The 18,883-nt window shown below is 44.9% G+C and overlaps 1 protein-coding gene across 3 annotated transcripts in view; it reads right to left on the bottom strand.

The window, feature by feature from the left end:
• MYO1D (myosin ID) overlaps positions 1–18,883 on the bottom strand; it is a 356,514-nt gene that overhangs the window by 58,927 nt on the left and 278,704 nt on the right. The window lies entirely within an intron of this gene.

Here is an 18,883-nt window from a genome sequence, read left to right on the forward strand (position 1 = left end):
CATATGGGACCCGTTCCAAAATCCTAATCATTTCAGTTGCCCTTTTCTGAACCTTTTCTAATGCCAGTATATCTTTTTTGAGATGAGGGGACCACATCTGTATGCAGTATTCAAGATGTCATAGAATCATAGAATATCAGCGTTGGAAGGGACCTCAGGAAGTCATCTAGTCCAACCCCCTGCTCAAAGCAGGACCAATCCCCAATTAAATCATCCCAGCCAGAGCTTTGTCAAGCCTGACCTTAAAAACTTCTAAGGAAGGAGATTCCACCACCTCCCTAGGTAACGCATTCCAGTGTTTCACCACCCTCCTAGTGAAAAAGTTTTTCCTAATATCCAACCTAAACCTCCTCCACTGCAACTTGAGACCATTACTCCTTGTCCTGTCATCTTCTACCACTGAGAATAGTCTAGAACCATCCTCTTTGGAACCACCTCTCAGGTAGCTGAAAGCAGCTATCAAATCCCCCCTCATTCTTCTCTTCCGCAGACTAAACAATCCCAGTTCCCTCAGCCTCTCCTCATAAGTCATGTGTTCCAGACCCCTAATCATTTTTGTTGCCCTCCGCTGGACTCTCTCCAATTTATCCACATCCTTCTTGTAGTGTGGGGTCCAAAACTGGACACAGTACTCCAGATGAGGCCTCACCAATGTCGAATAGAGGGGAACGATCACATCCCTCGATCTGCTGGCTATGCCCCTACTTATACATCCCAAAATGCCATTGGCCTTCTTGGCAACAAGGGCACACTGTTGACTCATATCCAGCTTCTCGTCCACTGTCACCCCTAGGTCCTTTTCCGCAGAACTGCTGCCTAGCCATTCGGTCCCTAGTCTGTAGCGGTGCATGGGATTCTTCCATCCTAAGTGCAGGACCCTGCACTTATCCTTGTCGAACCTCATCAGATTTCTTTTGGCCCAATCCTCCAATTTGTCTAGGTCCCTCTGTATCCTATCCCTACCTGCCACCGTATCTACCACTCCTCCTAGTTTAGTATCATCCGCAAATTTGCTGAGAGTGCAATCCACATCATCCTCCAGATCATTTATGAAGATATTGAACAAAACCGGCCCCAGGACCGACCCTTGGGGAACTCCACTTGATACCGGCTGCCAACTAGACATGGAGCCATTGATCACTACCCGTTGAGCCTGACAATCTAGCCAACTTTCTACTCACCTTATAGTGCATTCATCCAGCCCGTACTACTTTAACTTGCTGACAAGAATACTGTGGGAGACCGTGTCAAAAGCTTTGCTAAAGTCAAGAAACAATACATCCACTGCTTTCCCTTCATCCACAGAACCAGTTATCTCGTCATAGAAGGCAATTAGATTAGTCAGGCATGACTTGCCCTTGGTGAATCCATGCTGACTATTCCTGATCACTTTCCTCTCATGTAAGTGCTTCAGGATAGATTCCTTGAGGACCTGCTCCATGATTTTTCCGGGGCGTACCATGGATTTATAGAAGGACAATAAGATATTCTCCGTCTTATTCTCTATCCCTTTTGTTTAACGAACCTCCTCATTTTTGCATAGTTCCCTTTTCTGAAATTAAATGCCATAGTGTTGGGCTGTTGAGGTGTTCTTCCCACCACAGGAATGTTAAATATCATTATATTATGGTCACTATTTCCAAGCGGTCCTGTTACAGTTACCTCTTGGACCAGATCCTGAGATCCACTCAGGACTAGATCGAGAGTTGCCTCTCGCCTTGTGGGTTCCTGTACTAGTGGTCCAAGAAGCAGTCATTTAAAGTATCGAGAAATTTTGTTTCTGCATTTCGTCCTGACATGACATGTACCCAGTCAGTATGGGGATAATTGAAATCCCCCACTATTATTGAGTTCTTTATTTTGATAGCCTCTCTAATCTCCTGTAGCATTTCATCATCACTATCACTATCCTGGTCAGGTGGTCGATAATAGATCCCTACTGTTATATTCTTATGAGAGCCTGGCATTACTATCCATAGAGATTCTATGGAACATGTGGATTCATTTAAGATTTTTATTTCATTTGATTCTAAATTTTCTTTCAAATATAGTGCCACTCTTCCCCCAACCGCACAACCTGCTCTGTCCTTCCGATATATTTTGTACTCCGGAATGATTGTGTCCCATTGATTGTCCTCACTCCACCAGGTTTCTGTGATGCCTATTATATCAATATCCTCCTTTAACACAAGCCACTCTAGTTCACCCATCTTATTATTTAGACTTCTAGCATTTGTGTACAAGCACTTTAAAAACTTGTCACTCTTTATCTGTCTGCCCTTTTCTGATGAGTCAGATTCTTTTTTATGTGAATGTTTCTCGTCTGATCTGGCCCATACTTTATCCTCTTCCATCCTCTCCTCTTGACTAAAACCTAGAGAATCTCTATCAATAGACTCTCCTCTAAGAGAAGTCTCTGTCCGTTCCACGTGTGCCTCTGAAGCAATCGGCTTTCCCCCATCTCTTAGCCTTGGTCTACACTAGGAGTTGATGTCGAATTTAGCAGCGTTAAATTGATTTAACCCTGCACCCATCCACACGATGAAGCCCTTTTTTTCGACTTAAAGGGCTCTTAAAATCGATTTCCTTACTCCACCCCCGACAAGGGGATTAGCGCTGAAATCAGCCTTGCCAGGTCGAATTTGGGGTATTGTGGACGCAATTAGACGGTATTGGCCTCCGGGAGCTATGCCAGAGTGCTCCATTGTGACCGCTCTGGACAGCACTCTCAACTCAGAGGCACTGGCCAGGTAGACAGGAAAAGGCCAGCGAACTTTTCAATTTCAATTTCCTGTTTGGCCAGCGTGGCAAGCTGCAGGTGAGTGCAGAGCTCATCAGCAGAGGGGACCATGCAGAGCTCATCAGCAGAGGTGACCATGATGGAGTCCCAGAATTGCAAAAGAGCTCCAGCATGGACCAAACGGGAGGTACGGGATCTGATCGCTGTATGGTGAGAGGAATCCGTGCTATCAGAACTCCATTCCAGTTTTCGAAATGCCAAAACATTTGTCAAAATCTCCCAGGGCATGAAGGACAGAGGCCATAACAGGGACTCAAAGCAGTGCCGCGTGAAACTTAAGGAGCTGAGACAAGCCTACAAGAAAACCAGAGAGGCGAACGGCTGCTCCGGGTTAGAGCCCCAAACATGCCACTGCTATGATGAGCTGCAAGCCATTTTATGGGGTTCAGCCACCACTACCCCAGCCGTGTTGTTTGACTCCTTCAATGGAGATAGAGACAACACGGAAGCAGGTTTTGGGGACGAGGAAGATGAGGATGATGATGATGAAGTTGTAGATAGCTCACAGCAAGCAAGCAGAGAAACCGGTTTTCCCGACAGCCAGGAACTGTTTCTCACCCTGGACCTGGAGCCAGTACCCCCTGAACCCACCGAAGGCTGCCTCCTGGACCCGCCAGGCGGAGAAGGGACCTCTGGGTGAGTGTACCTTTTAAAATAGTATACATGGTTTAAAAGCAAGCATGTTTAATGATTAATTTGCCCTGGCATTCGCGGCTCTCCTAGATGAACTCCCAAAGCCTTTGCAAAAGGTTTCTGGGGAGGGCAGCCTTATTCCGTCCACCATGATAGGACACTTTACCACACCAGGCCAGTAGCACGTACTCAGGAATCACTGTAGAAAAAAGCATTGCAGTGTATGTTTGCTGGCGTTCAAACAACACCCGTTCTTTATCTCTCTGTGTTATCCTCAGAAGAGTGATATCATTCATGGTCAATTGGTTGAAATAGGGTGTTTTTCTTAAGGGGACATTCAGAGGTGGCTGTTCCTGCTGGGCTGTTTGCCTGTGGCTGAACAGAAATGTTCCCCGCTGTCAGCCACGGGGAGGGGGGAGGGGCTAGCCACGTGGTGGGGGGCGGCAAAATGCGACCTTGGAACAAAAGCACATGTGCTATGTATGTAATGTTAACAGCAAGGTTTACCGTGAAAGAGTGTACCCACTGTTCTATAAAATGTGTCTTTTTAAATACCACTGTCCCTTTTTTTTCTCCACCAGCTGCATGTGTTTCAAGGATCACAGGATCTTCTTAGTCCCAGAGGCTAGTGAAGATTAGACGGCGAAAAAAACGCACTCGTGATGAAATGTTCTCTGAGCTCATGCTGTCTTCCCACACTGACAGAGCACAGACGAATGCGTGGAGGCAGACAATGTCAGAATGCAGGAAAGCACAGAATGACCGGGAGGAGAGGTGGCAGGCTGAAGAGAGTAAGTGGCGGGCTGAAGAGAGGGCTGAAGCTGAAAGGTGGCCGCAGCATGATGAGAGGAGGCAGGATTCAATGCTGAGGCTGCTGGAGGATCAAACTAATATGCTCCAGCATATGGTTGAGCTGCAGGAAAGGCAGCTGGAGCACAGACCGCCGCCACAGCCCCTGTGTAACCAACTGCCCTCCTCCCCAAGTTCCATAGCCTCCTCACCCAGACGCCCAAGAACACGGTGGGGGAGACCTCCGGCCACCCAGCCACTCCACCCCAGAGGATTGCCCAAGCAACAGAAGGCTGGCATTCAATAAGTTTTAAAGTTTTAAACTTTTAAAGTGCTGTGTGGTCTTGTCCTTCCCTCCTCCACCACCCCTCCCGGGCTACCTTGGCAGTTATGCCCCTATTTGTGTGATGAATTAATAAAGAATGCACGAATGTGAAGCAACAATGACTTTATTGCCTCTGCAAGTGGTGATCGAAGGGAGGAGGGGAGGGTGGTTAGCTTACAGGGAAGTAGAGTGAACCAAGGGGCGGGGGGTTTCATCAAGAAGAAACAAACAGAACTTTCACTCCGTAGCCTTGCCAGTCATGAAACTGGTTTTCAAAGCTTCTCTGATGCGCACCGTGCCCTCCTGTGCTCTTCTAACTGCCCTGGTGTCTGGCTGCGTGTAACCAGCAGCCAGGTGATTTGCCTCAACCTCCCACCCCACCATAAACATCTCCCCCTTACTCTCGCAGAGATGGTGGAGCGCACAGCAAGCAGTAATAACAGTGGGAATATTGGTTTCGCTGAGGTCTAACCGAGTCAGTAAACTGCGCCAGGGCGCTTTTAAACATCCAAATGCACATTCTACCACCATTCTGCACTTGCTCAGCCTGTAGCTGAACAGCTTCTGACTACTGTCCAGGCTGCCTGTGTACGGCTTCATGAGTCATGGCATTAAGGGGTAGGCTGGGTCCCCAAGGATAACTATAGGCATTTCAACATCCCCAACAGTTATTTTCTGGTCTGGGAATAAAGTCCCTTCCTGCAGCTTTTGAAACAGACCAGAGTTCCTGAAGATGCGAGCGTCATGTACCTTTCCCGGCCATCCCACGTTGATGGCGAAACATCCCTTGTGATCCACCAGTGCTTGCAGCACTATTGAAAAGTACCCCTTGCGGTTTATGTACTCGCCGGCTTGGTGCTCCGGTGCCAAGATAGAGATATGGGTTCCGTCTATGGCCCCACCACAGTTAGGGAATCCCATTGCAGCAAAGCCATCCACTATGACCTGCACATTTCCCAGGATCTCTACCCTTGATATCAGCAGATCTTTGATTGCGTTGGCTACTTGCATCACAGCAGCCCCCACAGTAGATTTGCCCACACCAAATTGATTCCCGACTGACTGATAGCTGTCTGGCTTTGCAAGGTTCCACAGGGCTATTGCCACTCGCTTCTCAATTGTGAGGGCTGCTCTCATCTTGGTATTCTTGTGCCTCAGGGCAGGGGAAAGCAAGTCACAAAGTTCCATGAAAGTGCCCTTACGCATGCGAAAGTTTCACAGCCACTGGGAAACGTCCCAGACCTGCAACACCATGCGGTCCCACCAGTCTGTGCTTGTTTCCCGGGCCCAGAATCGGCGTTCCACTGCATGAACCTGCCCCATTAGCACCATGATGCTCACATTGCCAGGGCCCGTGCTTTGAGAGAAGTCTGTGTCCAAGTCCTCATCACTGTCGTCACCACGCTGACGTCGCCTACTCGCCCGGTTTCACTTTGCCAGGTTCTGGTGCTGCATATACTACTGGATAATGCGCGTGGTGTTTAATGGGCTCCTAATTGCCAAAGTGATCTGAGTGGGCTCCATGCTTGCCGTGGTATGGCGTCTGCACAGAAAAAAGGCACGGAACGATTGCCTGCCGTTGCTCTGATGGAGGAAGGGGCGACTGACAACATGGCTTACAGGGAATTAAAATCAACAAAGGGGGTGGCTTTACATCAAGGAGAAACAAAAACAACTGTCACACAGAATGGCCCCCTCAAGGAATGAATTCAGAACCCTGGGTTTAGCAGGCCAATGCTCAACCCACTAAGCTGACTGGAGGTGAGACAAATCTACAGTGTCCCGGAAAGCCTCATCAGCATACCTCTCTGTCTCCCTTAACTCCTGCAGTTCTGCCACCCTGGTCTCCAAAGCCCGCACACCGTCTCTGAGGGCCAGGAGCTCCTTGCACCGAATGCACACATACGCCACCCACCCACAGGGCAGGTAAGATACATGCTACACCGAGTGCAATAAACAGGATAGCCCCCATTCTGCTGCTGGGCTTCTGCCTGCATTCTCTCCTACACCTACCTAGGTTAATGATAGGGTTTTTGTTTAAATCAAGAAGTTTTGATTATAGTTTAAAGGTTTTAAAGAATGGCAAGTGTACCTCACCCCCTTTCCACTACCCTTCCAAACTCCCTCTCGAAACTCCCTGTTAGTGGTCCCTGGTCACTTGCTTATGCTTTATAAAGCCCTGGCCTTCTTGATAGCCCCACCCCCTGACCAAGGCTCAGCCAATGAGCAGGGGCTTCTAGATTTCAAACCTTGTTTAGAAGCTCACAGCTTCCAGCTGCGGGCCACAGCACACAGTCCTTCAAACAAACAAACACAAGCTCAGCAAACAGCAAGTAACCCCCAAACACAGACACACACTACGGACAGCCACTTATCCCAAGGGTCCCATATTTGCTTCGCCTTCATCTGGAGAGCTCCCTCTCGAAAATCCCTGTTAGCATTACCATAGTGACTGAACTAAACTCTTGTTCCAGGGAGAAATCCCCTTAGGTCAGGACTGAAGCACACTGACAATGAGTTGTGTGGGGGAGACTTTCATTGCTTCCGGCGATTCTGTACCAGATACACTATTTTAATCATCAGGTTTGTCAATCTAACACCTAACACTACATTCACTCAAAATAATCTATACAGACACACATTAACATGTTTTCATTTTTGAGGTACATAGGAAGCAAGTTTATCCTGATGGCCCCACACCCAGAATGAGGTGCAAGGAACTGGAGCCATTTCCAAAAACTCCCCTTACTTGCTTTAGAATCTTAAAAGGTTAGGGTTGGAAGAGACCTCAGGAGGTCATCGAGTCCAACCCCCTGCTCAAAGCAGGACCAACGCCAACTAAATCATCCCAGCCAGGGCTTTGTCAAGCTGGGCCTTAAAAACCTCTAAGGAAAGAGATTCCACCACCTCCCTAGGTAACTCTTTAAGAGAGATCCATAGCAGACAATACACAGCTGTAATGTCATCTGTGTTACCAACAAGATCCATCTCGCTAATGACCACCAGCATAAGTAGTGCCATTCAGCTCTACAAAGAGATTTATGTGGTAAATAAAACTGAAGTGGCTTCCTTTACATAGTATTGATTCCTGTCTGTACTGTATGTTTGTAAAGGATGCTTAATCTAGTCCAGTGCAAATTCACTCACAAGGACATAGGTCTGTGCAGCCTAAATGTCAATACCCTGCACCATAATCTGACAAGATGGTGCAGAACATGCATTTATGTAGAGATTTCCCTTCCTTTGGAAGGAAAGATAATTCGTTGCTGTGAAACACTGTGCTGGGATAAAACCTCCAGTTCACCTCCTATCACACTTTGTAGATGCCACATCAATACCGCTCCAGGGAAATACAATAATATAGTACATGCCAAGCTCCCATGGGACTTGGTAACTCCCATTCGCTCCTGGACTCTACTAACCTGGCGGTGGCACTCTGACGCTAACAACATCTAACGCAATATCTGCATTACAGAGACAACTAATCATGTATAATCTCTTCCCACCCCATTGATTTCCTACAGCACGCAACATCCACAGGCGGGGCACAATGGGAAGCTTTTCCAAAGAGCCACGTCACTCCTCACTGAATAAGCAGGGTGCAACACCAATGGTATTAAATTGTTTTCACATTTGTGCTTTCCCTGCCAACTTCTCCTCAGGGCTTTGTGGGAAACAAATTACCTACAGGAGGTTCCATTTTAAGCTGGTGCCCAAGTCAGAAAGTGAATATGCTTCCCTAGATGCTACCCAGTGGTTTCACTAGTATATTAAAGCTAATTAGTTGAGTTACAGAATATACAATTTGCCCCCTCCGTTTTGGCCCCATTTTCCTCCATTGTTACGGACGCTTCCAGCTGGTCAATGAAAGGAACGTCTTGTCATCCAGGGTGCAGTAAACTGCAGCAACGCTGAGATACTTGTGGGAGGGATGGGAAAAGTTGCCCTATTGCAGGGGTGGGCAAACTGTGGCCTGCAAGCCGCATCTGGCCCATCAGATATTTTAATCTGGCCCTTGAGCTACTGCTGGGGAGTGGGGTCTGGGGCTTCCCACGCTCCACATGGCTCCTGGAAGCAGCAGCAGCATGTCCCCACTCTGGCTGCTATGCACAGGAACAGCCAGGGGGCTCTGCATGCTGCCCCCGCCCCAAGCACTGCCCCTGCAGCTCCCATTGGCCGGGAAGCCCAGCCAATAGGAGCTGCAGGGGTGGCAGAGCACGCAGAGCCGCCTGGCTGTGCATCTGTGTAGGAGCCGGAGGGGGGACGTGCTGCTGCTTCCAGAAGTTGCTTGAGGTAAGCGCCGCCCAGAGCCTGCACCCCTGACCTCCTCCCACACCCCAACCCCCTCCCGCCCTCCAAACCCCTCGATACCAGCCCAGAGCACCCTCCTACACCCCAAACCCCTCATTCCCAGTCCCCCCCCAGAGCCCGTACCCTCAGCCGGAACCCCCATCTCCCTCCACGCCCCAACCCCTGCCTCAGCCCGGAGCCCCCTCCCACACCCTGAACTCCTCATTTCTGGCCCCACCCCAGAGCCTGCACCCCAGCTGGAGTCTTCACCCCCTCCTGCAACCCAACCCCAATTTTGTGAGCATTCATGGACTGCCATACAATTTCCATAAACAGATGTGGCCCTCGGGCCAAAAGGAAATCTCTACCACAGAGGGCTTGGTAAAAAACTAGAAACTATCTGGGTTACACGTTGGTGTTATTTTTATTGCATGCATGTTTAGGCCTCAATCATTGTAGAATTTTTGGTTGCCAAGAGAATTTTGGTTGCAACTGTAGAATTTTTGGTTGCCACTGTAGAATTTTTGGTTGCCAAGAGATGGAAAAGCCAAACTGTGGTGATTTTTCTACTTATTTCATTTTTAAAACATTTGTTTAGAAACTCTATGTTTTGACTACTGCTTTGGGAATTGTGACTGGCATAATAAGAAACAATTTATTCTTTATAGAACTCAATTTATGGAAAGTAAAATTCTACAGTCACTGAAGAAATAGGAATGTTTTATGTATAATTTCTTGATGAGAAATTGCTGTTTTTGTGGTAGGCTAAGTAACTAAACTACCATGAGGAATTTTATGTAGATGTTTATAGTACCCTGTTGATACCTTTTATTTATTTATTTATTTTAAGGCCTCGCCAATTTATTAAAAAATAAGACATTCCATTATTGGTGATGACAATCCAAATGAATGCACTGTTTATCCACTCTGATAACTGTACACATGCCCAGATGGTGGAAACATGTATAGAAATATTTCCTTCACTGCCCCTGTCCACTTTGCCCCTGAATGTGGGCAATCAAATGACAGGAGAATTCTGCTCTCTTCTGAGTGGATTTGCCCAGTGAGAAATTAGTTTTCTTATAGGAGGCAGAAATGGAAAGAAGAAACATATGTGCAGTCTGCATTTCACATGCATTGATTGCCACAGGGGAGTTGAATTTTTGACCTACCATCCTTGACCGGATCCTTTTATACAGTCCTGTTTTCTTACAAACAGAAGACACCACAGTATCTTTCAAATGTTGTTTTAAAAGCAGCTCTTCCTGAAGCATGTTCAGAAAAATTACAATGACCAGAAACCTCCCGGGTCTCAGTCACTGTTGCTTAGACATTCTCTGCTAACTGGTTAGACGCTGGAAGCCTTGTATTCTTCAGCTCAAAACACTGTGAGATTTAACTGAATCTTCTGAAGCACCAGCATTGTCTGCATTTACAATACAAACGCTTCTGAGCAGTGAGACAAACAGAACAGAATGAGCTATCACAGCTAAAAAAGCCTAAATGATGTAATCAAAAATAAAACATTTCTGATGTTCATAAACTATTGCTAAACAAATGAGGTCCATGGTTCGTGTTCATTATTCTCCTAACAATCCCTCAGACCGCCAGCCGGTATCATCGCACACACATTAAGAGGATGAGGAAAGAGGGTTTTAAGTAGGTCACCAGTATATATGATCACAGCAGCTCTTTTTTGCTGTTTTTGTTTGCTGGCAGCCACTGAATTTCTTATCTGAAAGGAATGCTAGTGCTGGAAAAAAATGCAGGGTGTATATAAAGCAAGGTAGGCAGCAAATTCGAAGAGAGGCCTGCTCTTTAAACCACTACCTTTTATAGCCAAACCTTTTACCCCTGACAGTCATCACCGCCAACATCAGCTTGCTAATAAGTGTTATCCCAGAAGTGGTATTAGGGTTTTAGAAGCCCACACAGAACACCTAATTTGGCTTTGAATACATGCTGGACCAGCTATTTTGGGATCGTCTTCTTCATATGCCTAATGTAGATGTAGAGCAACTACATTACATAGTTAGCATTGAGGACTGATGTGGGGGAAAACAGAGGGTGCGTGGGGTTACCCCAGGGTAGTTTAGACACCAATCCCCTGAATAGATGGTGTAGTGTTTGAATTTAACAAGTCTGGAGCAAAGACCTCTTCCATTTGTAGTTGTTCCCTCCATCCCACCCCTTCACGTTCTTGCCCCCAGGTGCCCCCTTCAATTCAAGGGAAATCATCAATCATGAGAACATTCTTCCCATACGCCTCCTGCCTAGGTCTCTACCCACTGGGGTCCTCTCTTGTGGTCTCACCTCTTCCCACTCATTCCCTTTGAAAAACCATCTATCTGCACCTTGCACCCCCCAGGCTTTGATGTTTGCCCTGCCAGCTGTGTGTAAAAAAGGGGGTAGATTCCCGAGGATGTGGAATAGTTGGGGAGCAGTTGGGTTGCCACTGGTTGCCTCCTCCCTATTGCCACCATCTCCCAGCTGCTCTCTCTTCCTGCCACTGTAAGAAACAGAGCCGCTGCCGACAGCAGGGAGAACAGCGAACAGGAAGAGGACAGGCAATGGGCAGGGAAGGACAGAGATTGAAAGTTGGAAGAATAGCTTCGGTGTGGCCAAAGGACCAATTCACAGCAAAAAAGACAACTCTAGCAGAATCTTTGAAATCTAGTAGTTATCTTTGAATACTCATGGCGATTGGCGGTGGTCCCGGACGACTGGAAAAAGGCTAATGTAGTGCCCATCTTTAAAAAAGGGAAGAAGGAGGATTCTAGGAACTACAGGCCGGTCAGCCTCACCTCAGTCCTTGGAAAAATCATGGAGCAGGTCCTCAAGGAATCAATTCTGAAGCACTTAGAGGAGAGGAAAGTGATCAGGAACAGTCAGCATGGATTCACCAAGGGCAAGTCATGCCTGACTAATCTAATTGCCTTCTATGACGAGATAACTGGCTCTGTGGATGAGGGGAAAGCAGTGGACGTGTTGTTCCTTGACTTTAGCAAAGCTTTTGACACGGTCTCCCACAGTATTCTTGCCAACAAGTTAAAGAAGTATGAGCTGGATGAATGGACTATAAGGTGGAGAGAAAGTTGGCTACATTGTTGGGTTCAACGGGTAGTGATCAATGGCTCCATGTCTAGTTGGCAGCCGGTATCAAGTGGAATGCCCCAAGGGTCGGTCCTGGGGCCGGTTTTCTTCAATATCTTCATAAATGATCTGGAGGATGGGGTGGATTGCACCCTCAGCAAGTTTGCAGATGACACTAAACTGGGAGGAGAGGTAGATACGCTGGAGGGTAGGGATAGGATACAGAGGGACCTAGACAAATTGGAGGATTGGGCCAAAAGAAATCAGATGAGGTTCAATAAGGACAAGTGCAGAGTCCTGCACTTAGGACGGAAGAATCCCATGCATCGCTACAGACTAGGGACCGAATGGCTCGGCAGCAGTTCGGCAGAAAAGGACCTAGGGGTTACACGTGACGAGAAGCTGGATACGAGTCAACAGTGTGCCCTTGTTGCCAAGAAGGCCAATGGCATTTTGGGCTGTATAAGTAGGGGCATTGCCAGCAGATCGAGGGACGTGATCGTTCCCCTCTATTCGACATTGGTGAGGCCTCATCTGGAGTACTGTGTCCAGTTTTGGACCCCACACTACAAGAAGGATGTGAAAAAACTTGGAAAACGTCCAGCGGAGGGCAACAAAAATGATTAGGGGACTGGAACACATGACTTATGAGGAGAGGCTGAGGGAACTGGGATTGTTTAGTCTGCGGAAGAGAAGAATGAGGGGGGATTTGATAGCTGCTTTCAACTACCTGAAAGGGGGTTCCAAAGAAGATGGATCTAGATTATTCTCAATAGTAGCAGATGACAGAACAAGGAGTAATGGTCTCAAGTTGCAGTGGGGGAGGTTTCGGTTGGATATTAGGAAAAACTTTTTCCCTAGGAGGGTGGTGAAACACTGGAATGCGTTACCTAGGGAGTTGGTGGAATCTCCTTCATTTGAGATTTTTAAGGTCAGGCTTGACAAAGCCCTGGCTGGGATGATTTAGTTGGGGATTGGTCCTACTTTGAGCAGGGGGGTGGACTAGATGACCTCCTGAGGTCCCTTCCAACCCTGATATTCTATGATTCTATGAATGGGGAAGACAGCTAGGCAAGGCTGCATCTGACATGTGCGGTAAAATCTCACTCCTTTCTGGATGGGATTGTTGTTCACACTTTATACAAAATAGGTTTATAGACACAATTTTACAATGACGTCCATATCTACCAACATTTGTTCCCACTTGCCCCTACAGAATCCATTCAGGAACTCTCTCCAGTATGGAGTCTTGCTATATCCGAGTGGTCTGTAGGAGGGTTTAAAGATACACTGTGTACACACAGGAACGGCATTCATAGATTTATTATAGATAGTCCCCTTCCCACCAAAAATAGTGTCAGTACTTTACATTTTCAAGGTTATTACAATAAAGCTGGGACCACAGATACTCTGTGCATACTGCCACAGGCACAGATTCCACATGGTGGAAAGCGCTGGGAGTACATTATGCTGTGGATCAAGTGCAGCTACAGAACCCATTTTTTTCTGCCTCACGCTATCTGTTGTCTAGAAATGTGCCCGATACTAGTGGTTCTTAACCTTGAGAGTTATCATTTGGACTGGTACCAACATTTGACTAAGGAAAGCTCTTGCTCTCCTCATCTCTTGAAAGAAAAAACTTTCAGAGAGCAAGGTCAGGGGAAAATACAAGCAGCCCCTCACTTTGGCTTAAGCCAGCTTCATGTACTTAGCTGTTCATATTCACAGATGTTCAACACAGGACAGGATTGTGGTCAGACAGACAGAGTGGATTGCTTTAAGTTCTATAATGTTCACTGGTGCTTTACAACATGCTGTCCTGGATGTAAACCAATATTCAAGTCCTCCTTTACAGAAAGCAGAGAAGGAGGCAAGGTCTAGTGGTATGAGGACAGGAATGTGAGCCAGAAATCCCAGAGTACTATTTCCAGCTTTCACGTGGACTTTGGACAAGACACTTGGGGTCAGATTTTTGAGTGCACTCTGCTCTCATTTAGGGACTTGATTTAGTTGGGGTTGGTCCTGCTTTGAGCAGGGGGTTGGACCCGATGACCTCCTGAGGTTTCTTCCAACCCTGACATTCTATGATTCTATTACTTAAATAAAAGGTCAGATTTTCAAGAGTGCTCAGCTCTCTGTAGCTCCCATTTGCTGGGCTCTTTTGAAAATCCAGTTCTCACCATGGGTGCTGAGCCATGACTGGCCCCTAGGCTCTGTATACCTCCATTTTCCCTGATGGACTTTACAGGTATAGGGGTTAATATTGATGATGCAATTTGAAGATGGAAAGCACTGTATAACTGCTAAGTGTTACCTGGGTAACATATTTATCTGCATTCAGTTTGGTCATATAGATCAGATTCCTCTGCCAATGCTGGAGTCACACAGTGAACTCCTGAAACATATGGTTCAATTCATATTAACTGGCTATAATGAAAGAGCACCATCATTAGCTCACCACATGTTGGTTCAAGTTTTAGATGCAGAAGAGGTTGAAAAGCTATGGAGGTGAAGCATGTCATGTTTATAGGTTATATGGGTGCAATGACTACAAAGCGTATGGTGTGTTATACAAACAACTTATTAAAGACAACAGAGGTCGTTTGTTGTTCAGACTGGTTACTGAAGAGTGCAGGAATGCCAACTACATTAGGGTTTGCTGACGTCTTGATTGAGCTGCCATGAAAGGGCAGGTAGGTAATAGCTGCCTGAGAGTATTGATAGGCCATGTCAGAACAGCTGGAAAAAACAAGCGGCAATGCAATTCATCTTTGGCTAATTGGCAAGCCAAATGTCTAAGCCACTGACTGGAGCATTACATAAAGGGGCTGTTATGTTAGACACTTCTTGAAAAAGAATTCACCACAGTGCATTTTTGGGTTGTAATAATTTATTTCCTCCAAAGAGAAGAAGCCTATGTGTGGTAAGTTGTTTGCCATCTCTCCCTACCCATGTGCCTTTGTACTTGTGATGTGCTGCCTTTATAAATCTGAGTTTTGAAGGTGAAATAGCAGGTCACCTTATTAGTTTCTAAGCTCTTGCAGCTTGAAACATGAGCTGCTCCATTAGCTTGATTTCAATAGTGAACAGTGTTTATTCAGAGCTAGATTTACAAAGGAGTGTAGTGAAATTTTGGAAAAACCCTCTTTACATGATAGTACAGTTTGTGTTGCATCATGGCCTTAGTGTAAAAGAAACGGAAAATGGCACCTTCATGATAATTCTGTTCTTTGATGTGCATTTTTTCTAGAGGCATGGTCTAGCAATCAGAATTCAGAACTGAGAGCCAGGGATTCCTGGGTTAAACTTGACGCTGAAAGACCCGTGGAGGAATCTTGCCCCCAATGAATCAACAGGAGTTTTACCAGAGATTTAACACAGCCAGAATTTCACTGTGTGTTTTCTTGGACAAATCACGTAATGCCTCAGCACTCCAATTTTAAAAATATGGATAACACTTGCCTACCTCAAAGGGATTATGAAGATTAATGTTTGTAAGGCTGTTTATCAGGGCTAAATACCAGGACCTCAGTAACTCCCAAGATGCCAGCAGAAGGGCTAGAAATATAATTGTACAGGGTATTGAATGTGAGTGAGGGAAGCGTGTCTTAAATACTGCACATCACTCAGGAGGAACTCCCTATAAATATCCAAAAATCTCCACATCACTCTCCCCTGGTATTGGCTTGTCCAGGAACAGTCACATTGTTGGCAGTCAGTGGGGAGTTTGTAAAGCAGGTATTTCCAGTTCTTAATTGAAGAGAAGGTAGGAGAGATGCGTCTAAACAAGACCGTGTCCTGAAATCTACTATATAAAATGTGGGCGTTTACTAACACACACTAAATACAGTAGCAGTTTTGAGGAACCAGCCTTCAGTACTAAGATCATATGCTGTAGACAGTTTTAGTCAAATTGCTGGTTACGAACTGTAAAATGGGGATTTCCACACCACCACCACAATGTTGCTTCCCTTCTCTTGGTTTGCTTTAACCTTCTAAGTTATACAGCCGTGAAACTTCCTATACAGTAGTTCATTACTCAGGGGTACTTGTGCTTCAGACAGTGGTAAATAACTCAAATCATACTCTCCCTAAGTAAAATGAAGGGGTTTTCCAAATTACAGAGTAATATCTATAGTAAAGTTTTAAAAAGACCTGCTTAGATGAGAAAACCAAAAGGGGAAAGAAATGAGGGAGCTCCTGTCCATATACTCAGCAATTGCTCTCTAACACTCTGAGTAGTAACGATCAAGGCCTAGCGTAGTTTTCTCTGGGATTAATGACTTGCTTGAAGAATAGAGAGACTCAAATGAAGCCAACAAACATTGACCCATGAGAATGAAACTATGAGACTGAAACACTTTCATTTAATACCAAAAACACTTATCCTAAAACAATGTTACATTATTGTAAAAAGTTATGGTAGGATGAGGATACTGGGATGTGTTGTCTAGAGTTGGGTCTGGGGAGATTGGGGCTTGCCAACAGCAAAAGATTACATCTGTTTTGCAGAAAAGTGCATTTTGTTTCATTCTTTTATATTTTTTCACAAGCATGAAATAGAATCATCATCTCAAATGAGAAGCTGTTTTACTTGTGTAGGGAAGAATTTTCAAAAGAATCTAAGTGAGCTAGTGGGATTTGCGCTGCTATGTCATTTGTTTTTTGAAAATCCCTCCTGCAAGTGCTTGCAGGCTGAACCGCTGGTGGCTCTCCTATGTGACTTCTTGAAGTTCTTCTACTGTGCTCCTCAACACATTATCTGAGCCTGGGGGCAACGTTGTGTCCACTGCTCTAGTATCTCTCTGGTGGAGTGCCTCATCCTACCATAACTTTTTATGTGCCGGTCCACACTGCTTTGAATTGTTATCGAGCAGAACCTGTCATCAGCATGGACACATGTTCCCTGGAATGGTAGTTGAAGCATGAAGGGATAGATGAATCTTTAGCGCATCTGGCATGTAAATATCTTGCGATGCCAGCTACAACAGTGCCATAAGAACGCCTGTTCTCATTTTCAGGTGCTACTGTAAACAAGAAGCAGGCAGCATTATCTCCTGCAAATGTAAACAAACTTGTTTGTCTGAGCGATCGGCTGAACAAGAAGTAGGACTGAGTGGACTTGCAGGCTCTAAAGCTTTACATTATTTTATTTTTGAATGCAGTTATTTTTTGTACACAATTCTATATTTGTAAGTTCAACTTTCATGATAAAGAGATTGCCCTACAGTACTTGTATTAGGTGAATTGAAAAACACTGTTTCTTTTGGGGTTTTTTTTACAGTGCAAGTACTTGTAATCAAAAATAAATATAAAGTGAGCACTGTACACTTTGTATTCTGTGTTGTAATTGAACTCAATATATTTGAAAATGTAGGAAACATCAAAAAATATTTAAATAAATGGTATTCTATTATTGTTTAACAGCGTGATTAATCATGATTATTTTTTTAATCGCTTGACAGCTCTACTATAAACGAAAGTAGGAAATAGCTGACAGATCAAGCAGAAGGAAAGAAGGAGAAGCAAATTCCTCTGTTTGGCTAGGACATCACTGTAAGTGTCTTTCTTAAGGGTGCTGTCAGAAGTCTTTTACAAAGCTATCACTTGGGTTCAAGCAGGATATAACGAGGAAATAAACTACTTATGATCTAGTTTGTGCCATCACCTTTGAATTCCCATTCACTTACATTTTACAAGCACTTAACTGAAGAAAAAAAAAAGAGTGTATTAGGAAGCCAATATATTGGGCTCACTCCTCATATATAAACTGTACAGGCTTCTTTTCTAGTAAACATGCTTTTTTAAACACAAGATTAAAAACTTCAGTATAGGTTTTACATAGAATTTAAAGTTTATCTTGCTTAAGAAATAAAAACCAGAAGTGCCAATATTAAAAAAAGCTCATATAAAAATAGGTTCTGTAGCCAATTATTTTAGTTCATTATCCATTTGAGTGACGTTATGATTAATCCATGGTATATTACATATATTTATTGTATGTTAATTAGAATGAATTTGTAGAATTATAAAAGTATAAGATTGATCAGTATTTAGAGGAACCAAGTATTAGACATGAGTAAGACAAGCTGAAACGCAAGAACCCATAGGCTGAGGCCTGCAAGACTTTAGCTTAGCTAGTTTAGGCCTTGGAGACAAGAAATGATGACTTAAGCCAATGACCGAGAAATAAGCCAATGCCCTGAGATTATGGGAAAAGAGATACCAAAAAGTAATACTGTGCAAAATTACCCAGATTAATATTAGATCATAAAAATACTCTAAAGGCGCATCGGTCTCAGACATGTGTCTTAACCACAGGGTACAGGTTGTGCGTCAATGCTAATGAGAACAAAGGGAACTTACACAGCCTATAGAAAATTGGGGTCCCCCTAAGTTTCCAGGGGACAGATCAATAAGAGAAAAGAGGGTTGACACTTTTATGGACATGCGCAGAATGTAGGTATAGACAGAATCACACTATAAAAAGGGGATGGCCAGAATGGGAAAATTGAGCTTCATTTGGGAGACTCCAGCAGGAACCAACCCTCTACTGATGATCAAGCCATGAGAGTCCCATCAGACCCTAACACTACTGTTAAGGATGTGAGTATAACGAAATTTGTAAAACTTGTGCATAGGTTTGTATAGAATTTCTATATGCTTGGGTTATCATAACTTTAACTGTAACTTTAATAAAACTTATAAAATAGACTAGACTCTGTACTGGTACGTGTATGTGTGGTCAATACCCTTGGTCTTTGTGTGTTCCTAGAGACTCTAACTCTGAAGCAAGTAGTAGAGGTGACTTCATTCGGTTAAACTTGAAACTGTAGCCGTCAGAGCCTACCCCACAGTGGTGTAATGCCACATTACAAAACTCACTTTAAATAAAAGGCTAAAGTTCCTAAATCCATATTTAGGCATCTAAGTGAGTGACGGGGGGCGGGGGG

The sequence above is a fragment of the Chelonia mydas genome, chromosome 27 (assembly GCF_015237465.2).
Source record: "Chelonia mydas isolate rCheMyd1 chromosome 27, rCheMyd1.pri.v2, whole genome shotgun sequence".
NCBI classification, from domain to species: Eukaryota; Metazoa; Chordata; order Testudines; family Cheloniidae; genus Chelonia; species Chelonia mydas.